General features: G+C 36.6%; 1 protein-coding gene across 4 annotated transcripts in view; it reads left to right on the top strand.

Moving 5' to 3' along the window:
• Window positions 1-14242, top strand: part of LOC147834029 (uncharacterized) — a 1152336-nt gene that overhangs the window by 149336 nt on the left and 988758 nt on the right. Inside the window, exon 2 of one of the 4 annotated variants that reach the window (XR_015507926.1) lies at window positions 5541-6190. The exons of the other annotated variants lie outside the window; for them this stretch is intronic. The gene's annotated coding sequence lies outside the window, so the exon portion shown is untranslated. Of the gene's footprint in view, window positions 1-5540; window positions 6191-14242 lie in introns of those variants that run through there. 4 annotated transcript variants of the gene reach the window in all.

Below are 14242 nucleotides of genomic sequence, written 5' to 3'. Positions count from 1 at the left end.
TTTAAAAATATTGGACCAATAGGTTGTTAATATTGAACATGACCAAAACATGTGAAGGTATTCGGCCGTTGCAGACATCACTTCTCTCTGGAAATATTCTAGAGTTTGTCATTAGTAAAATGGGTCCTATGAAGTACTTTACATTTGTAGTAGGCTGTGTCTGGCACAAATAGATGAAGAGTAAACTAAACTAAGAATGTCTTTCCATTGGTCCTCAGAGAATTTCCAGATCTTGCTCCCATGTTTGTTTAAGTAAACCAGTTGGAGATGGAAGAAAAGTAGTTATTCTAGCATAAATTGTAGATATCAGCCATGTTTGACTTGGATTGAGGTTAAGAATTTGATATAACTCTGATTCGGGGTGGCGATTAGGAAAATGGGGGAACAATTTTTGAAAAAAAATGTCTCACTTGAAAGAAACGGAAAAGATGGCTGTTAGGGAAATCAAATTTAGTTGATAGGATTGAAAGGAGGAGAAAACATTATTATCATACAGATCGTTTAAAGTGGCTAGGCCTTTCATTGACCAAGTATTAAATACATGATGTAATATAAAGGGAGGGAATAAATGGTTATTGGAAATTGGCATATGAATTGAGGCACTATGAAGACCAAAATGTTTTCTAAACTGCTGGCAATTTTTTGTGTCTCATGTACAATACAGATTGTGTTCAGCTTGCCAAGTTAACAAATCTTTGACTGCTTGTTTCAACAAGGACGCAAAAAGGATTGTAACTGTCATCAGCAAGACCACTGTAAAGGGGGGCACACACCGGCTGCGACGTAGCATGCAGCACCATGCAAACATAAGTTTATATCATAGAACGGACACTGGTGCCGCTACGACTCACGACACTATTCATATTTCTGCCATACCACAGAGCGTCATCTAAATAATTTAATTTTAAATAACATGCAAATGTGTATGTCTTGTGTGTGTTACTTCCAATTGTCAAATGCGCTTCCAGGGCCGGAGTGGGACTCGATTTCAGCCCTGGAGTTTCAAGACAGACCGGCCCACCTCATTTCACAACTGATTCCAATTCAGTTTCTAATGGCACTATCACATCTTTTTCAAGAAAACAACTGCTTTAGAAATTCAAATGTTCAACAATCCTAACAGTATTATATGTCTTAATAAAAATGAAAAAAAATAATAATAATAATAATTTTTCAGGTGAGATTCGAACACGGGTCCGCGGCGTTATTACGCAACGTGCTGATGTTGATGGCTTGATCTTTTTACTCCTTTTTAGATTTCTGATCAAGTGATGTCAGATTTATTATTGTAGTAAATCATCTCATTTTCATTGAGCAGGTGTATTATTCATTAATATGAATTATTCGAATTCTTATATTCACTAAGGTGCCGCTGTTTGGGGTCGATAGTTACATCATCATTAACGTTAGTTAACCTGCAGGCTGCAATTTGCTCACGGGGCTGCGAGAAAATAAATAAAAATAGCGGAGCTGCGGCAAAATAATGAATAAAAAAAGTGAAGCTATGGTCAAATAAATAAATAAATGAAAAAAGTGTGACTGCTGAGAGTGCAAGCAGCTAGGAACACCGGCCCTCGCGGCCAAAAAACAGACCGGCCCACCAGGATTTCTCCCGGTCCTCCCGATTAGCCAACCCGGGCCTGTGCGCTGCGCATCAGGTGTCTGGAGTCTGCTTTCGCTTTGTGGATCAGTGACTGCGAGAAAAAGAACATTATGCTGGATGCAAACATCGTCCGCTCAAAATCGAAAAAGCTTTATGAACCTTTTGCTGACTGGGATGAATGTTTGCACCTGACAGCAGGTTTTGATCTGGTTTCATTCTGTAATACTGGACTTTTTTTTTTCCCTTCGCAAAGAAACTTTCCAAAGACGTCTGTTTCGTATTCATTTCACTAGCTTGTGGGTTAAATTTTGGTGATCAAGTCACTGAGATGTAACCGAGAGAATACGGTAATCATTCAAAATTAAAGATTTAGAAGATCAAAATAAAAGATCATTCAAACTCAAATAATAAATAAAACTGACATAATTAATTATTTCTTTCTTTTACAGCCTGGTACCAATTGATTCACGGACTAGTACTGGTTTGTTCCCCGGGGGTTAGGGACCACTAAGTTAAGGTACAAAGTCTGTCTGAAGTCAGTAGTTCAAGGTCAAGTCAGTTTTCTTTAGTGAAAATTGGTACTCAAACTAAAGTTATGCTTTCTTTTTTCTATCACCATTTTTAAGCACTAAATGCTTCAAAAAAAAAAAAAGGGGGGGGGGGGGGGGGACACTAAAATAACACATCCTAGATCTAAATGAATGAAATATTCTTATTGCGTAGTTTGTTCTTTACATAACATTGAATGTGCTGACAACATAATCACTTAAAAATTATCATCGGAATTGCAATTTATTAATCCATGGAGGTCTTGATTTGGAATCACACTCAAAATATAAGTGGAAAACACACTGGAGGCTGATCCAACTTTGATGCAGTGTCCTTAAATTGTATCTAAACTAGTCAAAATGAGGCTCAGTAGTGTGTGTGACCTCCACGTACCTATTGCCTCCATACAATGCCTGTATATGCTCCTGATGAGGTGGTGGATGGCCTCCTCAGGGATTTCTTTCCAGATCTGGACTAAAGCATTCGCCAACTCCTGGACAGTCTGTGGTGAAATGTGTTGTTGGTGGTTCAGGTCTGGGAAAGTAATGGGCCAGTCCATAGCATCAATGCTTTTATTTTGTAGGAACAGCTGACACACTCCAGCCACATGAAGTTTAGAATTGTCTTTCATTAGGAGGAATCCAGAGCCAACTGCACCAGCATATGTTCTCACAAGGGATCTGAGGATCTCATCTCTGTATCTAATGGCAATCTGGAAAGCCCATGGAGAGCTGTGTGAGCCTCCAACGAAATGCCACCCAACACCATTACTGATCAAAAATCTATTGTGTGGAACCCAGCATTATTTTAAAGTGTAGGTAATGGTTTGTTAAAAGCAAGAATTTTACCATAAAGTATAATGTGACCAAAAAAGAAGAACAAAAATATTTATTTTTAATTTTGATTTGACTGGGTCTTTCATTTGTAGCAGAAAAAATATGAGAATATTATATCAAAGAACCCAGACGGTGTAATAAAATGTGTAACAAGCCTCCACCGGCTCTGCCAGAACACAAAGAGACAGAGAAAGAGGGCGAGACGAGACCTTAGATGCTAAAAAGAAATGATCAAATGTTTATTCTTCAATTTTCCACTGCCTGAGCGATCTGCAACCCGGACAATTTCTGTGTACACAAGTGCCAAACATTAAACCAGTGAAAGATTCCAGGACCACTTTCCATGTGCAACTGCGGGAGAAATAAAATACAATAAAATAAGCCAGAAACACTTTTTTTTTTTTACTGTACTATTATATGTATTTTTTTAGTATTTGTATTTTATACTAATACTTTCACTGGATTTGCCATTACCAAGCAGGTGCCAACTACAGTATATACTTTTATTAATCTTTGTTAATTTTATTAATTAACAGTTAAATTTTAGGCATGGATTTGCCATTAAAAAGTACAGTAAATGTTTGTCAGCTTCATTAGATTCACTAAGGTTTGATTAAATAATTTTTGGGTTTCTTTTGGGATTGCAATTCAGGGTTTTTCCAATCAATATTCATTTCTTGATTTCTTAACATCTAATGTTCAAACAGTGGTATAAAAATAAATAAATGTCTGAATAAATGGTGCATTTTTATTATTTTGATCAATTAATAAAAAAAATAAAAATAAAATGTTTATATATATATATATATATATATATATATATATATATATATATATAAAAATTTTTATTTTAAAACCTCAACGAGATTGGGAAGAAACATTTTTATTTATTTATTTATACTTTTTTTCATGCCAATATATATATATATATATATATATATATATATATATATATATATATATATATATATATATATATATATATATTATATATTATATATTATATATTATATATATATTTAAAATAAAAGTAAGTAGTGAATGCAAATATACAGACTGACAAGTGTATGTACTATATACAATGTTATATGTTCAGCTGTTATATGCAAATTGGCATGTAAAGTGTGTCGTTAAATAAGTGTAAATGTGTATAAAAAGTGTATAGCAAGTAGAGATGTTGGTTCCACAATTACTATCATCAACATTGAACAGAGTATGGTCAGGCAAGCAACGGTCAACACTATGGCAAACAGATGTATACAGGAAATCCAGAGGCATAGTGAAATAGCAGGCGAATGTTACAGGCAGTACAAGCAGATAACCTAAAACAAAAAAAACAAGGGTCAAAAGCGGCAAGACAATCTAAACGCATCATCTAGTTCACAAACAGATAAACAAGACTCAGCTATGATGCTTGTGTGAGTGCTTTTTAAATAGTACTTGTAATCAGTCTTTGAGCAGCTCCCAGCTGTGTGAGTGTAATCAATCATGATCTGGAACAGGTGTGTGTGTGGTGCATGACTGGATCTGTAGTCCGTGTAACAGCAGATTTGTAGTTCTTTAGCGATCTGTTTTTCAGCGATCTGCAGCTGCCAGATCGCTGGTGATCATAGCATACATAAATCCAGATACATTTCAAGCGGTCTCTTATTTATATGTGTTTTGTGTGTACACAAGGTACGAAATGACCCAGAAAAGAATATTTAATTAATATTAAAATAGTCATCAGTATTAGTAGAGAAATACACTTTACCACCAATCTTTGTTATAAGACCCCAGTGACAGACAAGTCTTCGCATTGATCTCGTGAGCCAGCCTTAAAAACCCACCGGTGACCTACTCACACCTACAGCTATTTTACAATGGACATTAGGCATTCTTCAGCCTTCAGTGTCTGGACTGCAGAAATGGTCGTGCCCAATTGAGCCTGGTTTCTCTCAATGTTTTTTTTTTCCTTCACTTTCATCAATTGGTGAAGTTTGCTCCTCGCTACTGGCTTGCTTGGTTTGGGACTTGTGGAGCTGCGCATCGATGGATTTGCTCTTCAGTGTTTGGACTTTCAGCAGTGAAATTTAAACCACACTGATTTGAACTAAACTGAACTTCAACTTAGTTCTCAATGCAGTTTTAATTAACTAGAACTATTACGATAAGCCACTTTGACAATCTACTTTGTAAAAGTGCTATAAAAATAAAGATGAATTGAATCGAATTGAATTGAATTGAATTAGTGGCTTATTGTCTGCTTATTATTAAGATATTGGCTGTCTATTCTGCAGTATCTTATTCTACATCCCTAATCCTACCCAATAGCTAATCCTATCAACTACCTTAGCAACTATTAATAAGCAGCAAATTAGGGGCTAAAAGTCATGGTTAATGGTTTTAAAACATTCAGAAATGTACCTTAAAATAAGTGTGAATCAATCAACAGAACAACAGGATCATTCAAGTGCATACTGGAAAAAAGAACAGACTCGAGCCACATCATAAAATTAAAATCAAGCCAATCTTCGCAAAATTGCCTTGATCTAGGATTTTTCTTTTTCCAGGCCTAGACGCAGGAATACAGATGCACAGTTGAAAGAGTTCGAGAGCTGGATGTGTTTTTCATGTTTGCCCACACGTCACGTGGCCAAGAGTCACGACCCACGAGCCACGATATGCAAATGCAATTAGAGCATCTTTATCTCTTCAAAGAGCCACGGATGAGAGAAAAAGAAGAGGCGGAGGGAAGGAGGAGCGAGAAACGGAGCGAAAGAGAGAGAGAGAGAGAGAGAGTGACTGACCTGCCGTAGATCCTCATCGCCTGTCGGAGACTCAAGAGGAGAATACAAATGTTACTACATTAACCCGCTCCCGTAGGGAAACGACAGACGACAGACGAGAAGAAAGCCTGCAAAGAAAGGAAGAGAAAATGAGGGAAAAATGGCTTTTCTTTGTAGTAAATCATATCTCAAATGAATGCTAATTTAGAGGAAGTGATAGAAGTGGTAATTGTTCTTTTCAGCTGTGGGTACTCGGGCTCTTTAGAGCTGCACCTTTGATGGACTGCCGTGTCAGCAGTGCATTGTGGGTACCAAATAGACTAACCCCAGTGCTCTTTGCTTCCTGTTGTGGTTCACATGCATGTCTTTGTAAAACAGCGATGGCGTCGGCACCTGGACATGTTTTTGATAATAAACTTAAAAATAAAAAGAGATCTGAGCGATGTGATTAATGCTAGGGGGTGCGATGGATACAATTGTGTTTCTGAGTCACGGATCAGATTAGCCTAACTAGGATGCATCTGAAGCATTATTAAAATCAAAATGTACAATGTTTATTTTGATAGCTCACATTGTTATTCTTAAGGTGGATAATTAATCCGTGCAAGTTAATCCACTGAAAAATGTGTTTTGGTAATCTTCGATAATAGTCAGACATTTGCTTCTGCATTTCTTCTTCTAGGTTGAACTCATTTTCGCTGCTTCAGCCACAATATTCTCATGCTGTGTTTACACCAGACGTGGCACGTGAAAGTAAATTGTGCTGTTTTCACGTAAATAGATGTGTGAACATTTTAAGTTTACTCGCTTTATTTGTGTGTAAATAAATTCGCTTAATTTGCACGTGAAAATGACTTTACAATAGACGCAGGTTCATGTCATGGGCAGGGCATTTGTCTGCATGGTGATTATAGCTTCATTGCTAAATGACTAACATGGATTTTATTAAGAAAGTAGCTGTGTTTTATGTGCATAGAAAACAGCGTCCACTAGATGCTTTTAAGGTGCACCCAGCTCCGTGAGTTCATCAACTCCTCCAGAAATTATACCTGAATGATGGAGGCTTTCAGCGGTGCTTCAGACTAGAGATCTGCACAGGACTGAATTTTTAGTCCCGATCTCATCAGGTTTTAATACGCACCCGACCGCTCCCACCGTATATTCAGCCTTTGTTCACCCGCTGCCCGACCTGCTCAGTTTTCTACCCGACCCGACCATTTCTGCTAAATTTAGATCTGGTTTCCAAAATCTCACGTTTAAATTAGGTACAACCAAAAGAGAGAGATAAAAACTAAAAGTGTAGGTTGTTAGAACACCTGCTCACATTCAAATTACACTGGAGTTACCGACCGCTACCGCTTTTTGTTTAGAAATTTATCCTGCGCCGCAAGAAATCTGGTCGGGTCCCTAGCTCCCTCAGTACAACCACAGGAATGCAGACCTCTAATTCAGTTGGATGAGCTGTTGTTTGGTGTCGGCAAGAGAATTTCCCCTCTGGACACCAACAACAGGCACTAAGTCATAATCACGCCTCTACAAGAGAAAGCTTCTGATTGGTTAACACAGCGCGAATATTCACTGAAGTTCAGAATATATAATTTGAGTGATTTGCGCAATTTGTGCTGGTTCATTTGCGTGAATCACATCATTCGCACTACCTCATTCATTCAAATCACGCCACAGGATGTCTATTTGCGTCTTTGCATTGACTTAACATGTAAATCATTCACGCTTGACACTTCATGCACGCCTGGTGTGAACGCAGCATTGAAGGTCCCGTGTAATTAAACTAAATTAAATTCAGACATTAGTTTCCGTCTGAATATCTTTTAGCTAGTGTGCTCTAAAACAGTAATAAAATTAGTGTTTAGCAAACATAAAAGTGATATAAACATCCAAAGCTTGCAGTTTGTCACTTCAGCCTAAATGTATCAATGATTATTTTTAACGTCACCTCATACTTCACTTTCTCATCAAATTTTGACCAATCAAATGCTCTCAATCAAATGTTCTAATGCCCCACCCCCTTCAAGATGCTTCTAATTTGCTTTTCATTTGACATGCTTGATCTCGACCACTCTTACTGGCAGAGCTATGGTGAAAAACAAAATGCTATTGGCTGTTTTTTTAAAGGGGAGGAGCTACTATGTCCCACCCTCTTCTCATTTTTCAGTTGAGATTATGTAAGCAATAAATATAAAAATGCACATTCCAAAGCACTTCATAGGACCTTTAACCATGCCACTTTTACCGTTAATTTGCTACAAGGGAATGATGCACAAAATGAAAGCCCTACCCCCTATTCGGTATTCCAGTTAAGCTGGAAGTACATTAACATACTGGAACAGACTTTCTGTTATGTCACAGTGTTGAGTGGACAGGAAACATGAGCGTGCAAAAAAATACCGATTTAAATTTACAATTTTAACTCGACAAACGTTGACAGACTGATTCAATATTAAACACAGAAACATCTTATCGTTACAAGTTGCCACCAAAACCAATTAAAACAACACAGAAGCAAGGCAAATTGACTGTATCTGGAGAGGTTGAGGCAGATGCTAAATCCATCTAAGCTAATGGCGAAGTAGTGCTTGTCAAGAGTCTGTCATTCTCGAGGCTATCCACTCACTGAAATCAGACTTTGCTGTGCAACTTGATGGTTTTCTCCAAGCGATTAACGGAGTGCATTGCATCCTTTAAAACTCTCACAACATGGGTAACAGAACCCGAAGAGTGAATTGGCACAAAAGAGGAGAATGTCTCCAAACATCAACATACTGTAAGAAGTCTCAGCAACTTGCGGTTCAAGCATACTTTAAAGACACTGTTGAATTATTCACATAATTATTTAGGTGTAATGCTTATGCGATATGATGGTAATGTTGTAATAAATGTATGATTCTGAGTCGGAGGACAAACACTGCTCTGAGCAGAACATCATGTGTTCTCGCCTTGGAATTATGGTAATTAGGAAATGGTCTGAGCACAGGGTACAAGGACATATGACTAAAAAGGGATGAAATTTAAGCTAATTTTGCATTGATTTAATTGTAGACATTTAATGTAAACCAGAGTTTGCACTCTTTAGATGACAGACCCCCAAATAAGATATTTATTTATTTATTTAGTAGTTAGTATAAACCAGTTTGTAAATATTTTTTTTTATTGATCTAATTAACATATGGCTAATATTTTTATTCTAGCACATTTGTACATTATTTTTTATCCCACTAATTGTTGTACTTTATTTAGATATATATTTAATACAACTTATATACATTTGAATTTAGTTTTTATTCATTTTTAAATTTTAATTAAAATATTTATTACATTTTTATTGCTTCATTTAACTATTATGTTAATCTTAATTGGTTATTCATTATATTTTTATTTTATCAATATAAGCACAGTCATTTATTTTAGTTAATTTTTTTTTTTTTTCTAAAGACATTACAAAAGTTATTCAGTGAAGAGCAGTGGGGGATTCTGCATATTCTGAAATTGATTTATAACAGCTGGAGTCACTTTAATATCTAAAACAAACGGATCTACATCTGTTTTCATTTTCAAATGTGTAAAGAAGAATAAAATATAATCAAAAACTCACAGTGTTTGCATAAATACCCAAGGCACCAGGTAGATCGACATCATTTTGCATGTATTTTTCCAAGCAAGAACACCTAAAATAAGTACAGAGGTTGCATTTGCATTCTATCTGACCCTAAATCCTTAAACTAAATCCTTATCCAGAAGAGATTTTATTTTCTTACTATTTCTTAAAAGAAAAAAAAAAACTCTCTAAACTCTTCTACAGCTCTTTTAATGAACATTAGCCTTGCTAACTCAGCCCCATTACTGTTATGTGAATTATTCTTTCATCTTTGCTCATCTTACTAATGATTTCATTTTATAAACAAACTAATATGCAAACTATTAAATGCTTCACAGACTTCTTTTGGGAGTTGGAAATTTTCATTCAATATTCTAAATTAGTAGGGTCGGTATTCAAGATCTGGGTCAATTAAAAAAATACTGGAATCACTTTATTTTGTATGTCTGGTTGTGTTGCAGTTCTAAGATATCTCACTTCTACTGATGAGGAAAGAATAATGAGCTAAAACAGAGCATAGATTGTTGCTTTGTGTTTAAAAAAAAGACAAGTTTGCAGATTTTATTGAAAAGCAATAGAGGTGCACTTTTCTGTTGTGTTGTTCTCACTGAATCACGAACTGCATATAATATAACCTTGAGGTCTGATTTGTTGAAACAATTGAAATGTGAAATTTTGACTCACAAATGTATCTCTAAATTACCTGTCTCAACTCAATGATTTTAGAATGGTTCTTGAATTGACATCTCAATGACTCTGTGAACTAAAATAAAAATAAATTAACCTCAGGCAAATCCCAGTCTTTCTGTCTGCTGAACTCTACAAAATGTACTTAAATAGTACACCATTTTTAGCTTACGTTCTTAATTTAAAACATTTGCATGTACATTGACATGGCCTTCAGGTAAATAAAGGACTTTGAAGCTCCCAAATTGTTTCCTAATGTTTGTATCTTTTTAGTTGTTCAGCCAGTAGTGTGAAAACTGATCGATAAAACCAAGAAAGTACAACATGACTGTTATATTAGGGTTTGATGAAGCTTTCCCAAGTTACTTTTCTTCAGCTTATTTGTAATATTTGACCCATTGAGCTTTACAATGCATTTTTTATCTAAATGAAGGGCAACTTTTTTCCCTATAACCTTTCTGAATGTATGCATAAGTGAAATGTCATTAATACACTCAGCTTGAACATCAGAGGGATTGTCCACCCAAAATGAAAATCATCTTCTCACTCTTCACATGTTCAAAATCTATTTGAGTTTATTTCTTCTGTTCACAAAATAATATATTTAGAAAAATGCTGGTCACTGACACCCATTGACTTCCATTGTATTTTTTTTCCTGCTATGGAAGTCAACAGGTCCCAGCAACCAGCATTCTTCCAATTATATTATTTTGTGAACAGAAGAAATAAACTCAAATAGATTTTGAGCATGTGAAGAGTGAGAAGATGATTTTAATTGTGGCTGAACAATCCCTCTGATGTTCAAGCTGAGTGTATTAATGCCATTTCACATATGCATACCTTAAGATGTATATGCATACATCTGCTTACCAGATGAAAGAAACCACATGAGCGAAAGTTATGTTTTGGGTGAGCTATCTCTTTAAAGGGGTCATATTCTGCATTGATTTAATAAGTTAAATTGATCTCTATTATCTACAGAGTAGGTTTAAAAAAATCTACATAAATGATTTTATAAGCTCATTTATTACTCTATAAATAAAGTAAACCCAATAGGACAGTAATCACTGTTGTATCACTAGAACATGTTTGGCTTATCAAACGCAAACTGAGGCATACATAGCCACAGCCATGTCACCCTGCAGCCCAAGAGTGGTTACTCACTGAAGCTAAGCAGGGCTGAGTCTGGTCAGTACCGGGATGGGAAACCACATGGGAAAACAAGGTTGCTTTTGGCAGTGGTGTTAGTGAGGCCAGCAGGGGGCGCTCAACCTGTGGTCTGTGTGAGTCCTAATGCCCCAGTAAAAGTGAAGGGGATACTACACTGACAGTGGGCGTGGTCTTTTGGATGAGACGTTAAACCAAGGTCCTGACTCTCTTTGGTCATTAAAAATCCCATCTCCTCATACACCAGTGTGCAGCATCCACCTGGATGATGCAATGGCCAACCATAATGCGCCAGACCGCACACCAGCTATTTGGTGGAGAAGAGACAGAGTCATAAAGCCAGTTATGATATGGGGATGTTAGGAGGCCATGATGGACAGAGGCGAGTGGGCAAATTTGGCTAGGATGCTGGGGTTACTTCGCTACTCTTTTTTTGAAGGACATCCTGCAAATTTTTTTAGAGACCACAGGAGAGTCAGGACCTGGGTTTAACATACCTTTCAAAAGACAGTGCTCACTGAGCAGTATAGAGTCCCTTTTACTATACAGGGGCATTAGGACCCACACAGACCACAGGTTGAGCACCTCGTGCTGGCCTCACTAACACCACTTCCGGTAGCAACCCATGTAGTCTCCATCCATGTACTGACTTGGCACAGCCCTGCTTAGCTTCAGTGCGTGACCATGTGAGAGCTAACTGCCGGATGAAAATCAAATTAATGTTAAAACTGCATTAGTGCCCTAAAAAGTCAGGTACTTTACAAGTGCATATTAGTACAAACAGTTGAAGTCAGAATTATTAGCCCCCCCCTGAATTATTAGCACCCTTTTATTATTTTTTTTCCCCCAATTTCTCTTCTGTTTTGGGAAGATTGTTTCAACACATTTCTAAGCATAAAAGTTTTATAAACTTATTTCTAATAACTGATTTATTTTATCTTTTCCATGATGACAGTAAATAATATTTTACTGGATATTTTTCAAGACACTTCTATACAGCTTAAAGTGACATTAAAAGGCTTAACTAGGTTAATAAGGTGAACTAGGCAGGTTAAAGTAATTAGTCAAGTTATTGTATAACGATGGTTTGTTCTGTAGATTATCGAAAAAAAAAATAGCTTAAAGGGGCTAATAATTTTGTCCCAAAATTGTTTTTAAAAAAAAAAGAATAACTGCTTTTAATCTAGCCGAAATAAAACAAATAAGACTTTCTCCAGAAGAAAAAATATTATCAGACGTACAGTGAAAATGTCATTGCTCTGTTAAAAATCATTTGGGAAATATTTAAAAAGGAAAATAAAAATCAAAAGGGGGCTAATAATTCTGACTTCTGACTCTGACATCTTACAATTTCGAAATCATTTCACATAGCAATAAACATGACAAAATAGCAATAATCTTTCTTACACTTTTTGATCTTTATTTAAGGTTTACAATGCACATCCAATTAGATCCACTTGTTTTGTGGGAAACAAGTTTCTCATATAATATATTTTACTACTGTCTATCTACAAGACAGAGAACATTATTTTACAAACAGTATTTTGTCTACTAGTACATAGATAATATTATCTCATCAAGACTGTTATACATCTTACAATTTCTTAATCAGGTCACATAACAATAAACATTCCTTTATAAATCATTCTTTCCAGAACATTCTCAAGCTCACCCCATACAACCTTCCGTTTTATGGAGGAGGCAGATTTGCTGTTGTTTATATATGCAGAGCAGGCCCCACATCAATAGAACATTAGAAAAGACACATTTTGTAATTTCCTTACTCTCATTTGCTCTGTAAATATTGATGGGCTTCTTTATTACTCCAGTGTTTGAGGAGAACTGGTGCCTCATCATTTTTTGTGTGGATTGATTTTGCATTTGCAGGGTTTCAGGGAGGTTTACAGAGTGAATGGATGTTCTTGAATGAATGCACTTTGTATCCTTCTCATCCTCCTCTCCCTGGAGGAATGAAGCTGCCAAACAAACCCCAGCTGTCCAGAGGTGTTGTGGATTTTTTTTTCAGCCTGGGAAGCTCAAGTACGGCCTGCAATGGCCATAGGAGAAATCCATCACATTCAATTTTATTTGTTTAAAAGACAAATGGGGGTTCAGGAATGGGATGGGATGATCTCCGAGCCTGGTATGAAGTTGAACTCGAATTCCAAATCGAGGAACACTCCCTTGGGTTCTGCTATCTTTCACTGTAAGGCAGTGAACCCACACTGACCTCAACCTTGTGAAATCTCTACAGCTCACCGCCTCCTTGTTAACCCAGAGTTCACTGCCCGAAAGTTCACAGGATTCATTTTTATAGCGCATATTAATCCGTACAGTTTGTCTTGCCTAATGCTCCACTCAGCGAGCACTTAAAGGGATAGTTTATTTAAAAATACTCACCTTTCTTTCATAGCAAATAAAATGTATTCTGTTGATCAAAAAATAAAGTATTTGAAGAATGTTAGACTAAACTATTGACTTCCATAGTAGGAAAAACAAATCCTTTGGAAGTCATGTGATGGGCCATTCATGAACGATTTTATTATTGGACATGGACATGACCTCAATCATTTTTGTTGGTGCAATATGCACTCACCGGCCACCTTTAAAACAGAACTGCCTTATTCCTTCGTGGTGTAAATTTAACAAGGTACTGGAAATATTCCTCAGAGATTTTGGTCTATATTGAGATAATAGCATCATGCAGTTGCTGCAGATTTGCCGGCTGCACATCCATGATGTGCAATCTTTCTTTCCACCACATCCCAAAGGTGCTTTATTGGATTGAGATCTGGTGACTGTGGAGGCCATTTGAGTACAGTAAACTCATTGTCATATTCAAGAAACCAGTCTGAGATGATTTGCGCTTTGACATGACACATGGAAGTAGCCATCAGAAGATGTACACATGGTCAGCATCAATACTCTGTATTAGTAGACTGTGGTGTCGACACGATGCTTAATTGGTACTAGTGAGCTCAAAATGTGCCAAGAAAATATCCACCACACCATTACACCA

This window comes from Danio rerio, chromosome 14, assembly GCF_052040795.2.
Source record: "Danio rerio strain M-AB ecotype USA chromosome 14, GRCz13ab, whole genome shotgun sequence".
NCBI lineage: Eukaryota > Metazoa > Chordata > Actinopteri > Cypriniformes > Danionidae > Danio > Danio rerio.
Note: the sequence above shows the minus strand (reverse complement) of the source record. Positions and strands in the feature narration are given on the sequence as shown.